Raw genomic sequence first — 2247 nt, forward strand, 5'->3', positions numbered from 1 at the left:
ATTCTCCAACATTCCTTATTATTGTGTATAGTGTTCGGTCATGTGCATATCGTCAATCAAAGTGACTGCATTAGTATAATAAAATAGTTATAATTATACTTTTTTAGTCCTTCAACCAATATATGTTGCATTCCGCGCAGACAATTTTGCTAATCCATTGTTCAAACGTCGGTAAAGGCACTATACGTTAAAGACGAAGTTGTAGATGAAGACGGTGTTCTTTCTTAACTGATTAGATGATCAGCTGCTGAATGATCTGACGATTGCTTACAATAAATTTCACTTAAATTAATGATGTGATTCTAGGCTTTCATGTCCAATCGTAAAAGTAGGACGGCGTGTTTCTCGTCACATATTAGGCAGTGTGTTCACATAAATTTGAATATACGTTAGTTTGTCCAGTGAAGATGCCCATTCAATTTCCCTACTGCTGTCACAAGTCATATCTCATAGGGGAATTCGCTCATATGGTAGAGCGCTCCTTTCGCATACGAGAAGTACCGGGATCCATGCCCGGATTCTCCAACATTCTGTATCATTGCGTATAGTGGTCGATCATGTGCATATCGTCAATCAATGTGTTTGCATTAGTGTAATAAAGAAATTATTAATATATTTAAGTCCTTCAACCAATGTATGTTGCATACCGCGCAGACAATTTACCCAATCCATTTTGCAAACATCGGTAGAGGCACTATATGTTAAAGGCAAATTTGTAGATAAAGACGGTGTTCTTTCTTAAGTGATTCGATGACCCGCTGCTGAAAGATCCGACGATTGCTTACAATAATTTCACTTAAATTAAATATGAGATTCTGGACTTTCATGTCCAATCTTAAAAATAGGACCGCGTGTTTCTTGTCACATAATAGGCAGTCTGTTCACGTAAATTTAAATATACGGTAGTTCGTCCGGTGAAGATTCTCATTCAATTACCTTTTGCTGTCAAAAGTCATATGTCATAGGGGAATAGCTCACATGGTAGAGCGCTCGCTTCGCATGCGAGAAGTACCGGGATCGATGCCCTGATTCTCCAACATTCTGTATTATTGCGTATAGTGGTCGATCATGTGCATATCGTCAATCAAAGTGTCTGCATTAGTATAATAACATAGTTGGAATTATACTTTTTTAGTCCTTCAACCAATGTATGTTGCATACCGCGCAGACAATTTACCTAATCCATTTTACAAACATTGGTAGAGGCACTTTATATTAAAGGCGAAGTTTCAGAAAAAGACGGTGTTCTTTCTTAAGTGATTAATGATCCGCTGCTGAATGATCCGACGATTGCTTACAATCATTTCACTTAAATTATTGATGTCATTTTCGACTTTCATGTCCAATCGCAAAAATAGGACTGCGTGCTTCTTGTCACATAATAGGCACTCTGTTCACGTAAATTTGAATATACGGTAGTTCGTCCAGTGAAGATTTTTATTCAACCATCTTATTTCTGTCACAAGTCATATGTCACAGGGGAAATAGCTCATATGGTAGAGCGCTCGCTTCGCATGCGAAAGGTACCGGGATCGATGCCCGGATTCTCCAACATTCTATATTATTGCGTATAGTGGTCGATCATGTGCATATCGTCAATCAATGTGTCTGCATTAGTATAATAAAATAATTAGAAATATATTGAAGTCCTTCAACCAATGTATATTGCATACCCCGCAAATAATTTAGCCAATCCATTGTGCAAATTTCGGTAAAGGCAACATACGGTAAAGGCGAAGTTGTAGATGAAGACGGTGTTCTTTCTTAGGTGATTCGATGATCCGCTGCTGAAAGATCCGACGATTGCTTACAATAATTTCACTTAAATTAAATATGTGATTCTCGACTTTCATGTCCAATCTTAAAAATAGGACCGCGTGTTTCTTGTCACATAGTAGGCAGTCTGTTCACGTAAATTTGAATATACGGTAGTTCGTCCGGTGAAGATTCTCATTCAATTTTCTTTTGCTGTCAAAAGTTATATGTCATAGGGAAACTAGCTCATATGGAAGAGCGCTCGCTTCGCATGCGAGAAGTACCGGGATCGATGCCCGGATTCTCCAACATTCTGTATTATTGCGTATAGTGGTCGATCATGTGCATATCGTCAATCAAAGTGTCTGCATTAGTATAATAAAACAATTAGAATTTTATATTTTTAGTCCTTTAACCAATGTATGTTGCATTCCGCGCAGACAATTTACCCAATCCATTTTGCAAAGATCGATAGAGGAACTATATGTTGAA

This window comes from Hydractinia symbiolongicarpus, chromosome 14 (assembly GCF_029227915.1).
Source record: "Hydractinia symbiolongicarpus strain clone_291-10 chromosome 14, HSymV2.1, whole genome shotgun sequence".
In the NCBI taxonomy this organism is placed as follows: Eukaryota; Metazoa; Cnidaria; class Hydrozoa; order Anthoathecata; family Hydractiniidae; genus Hydractinia; species Hydractinia symbiolongicarpus.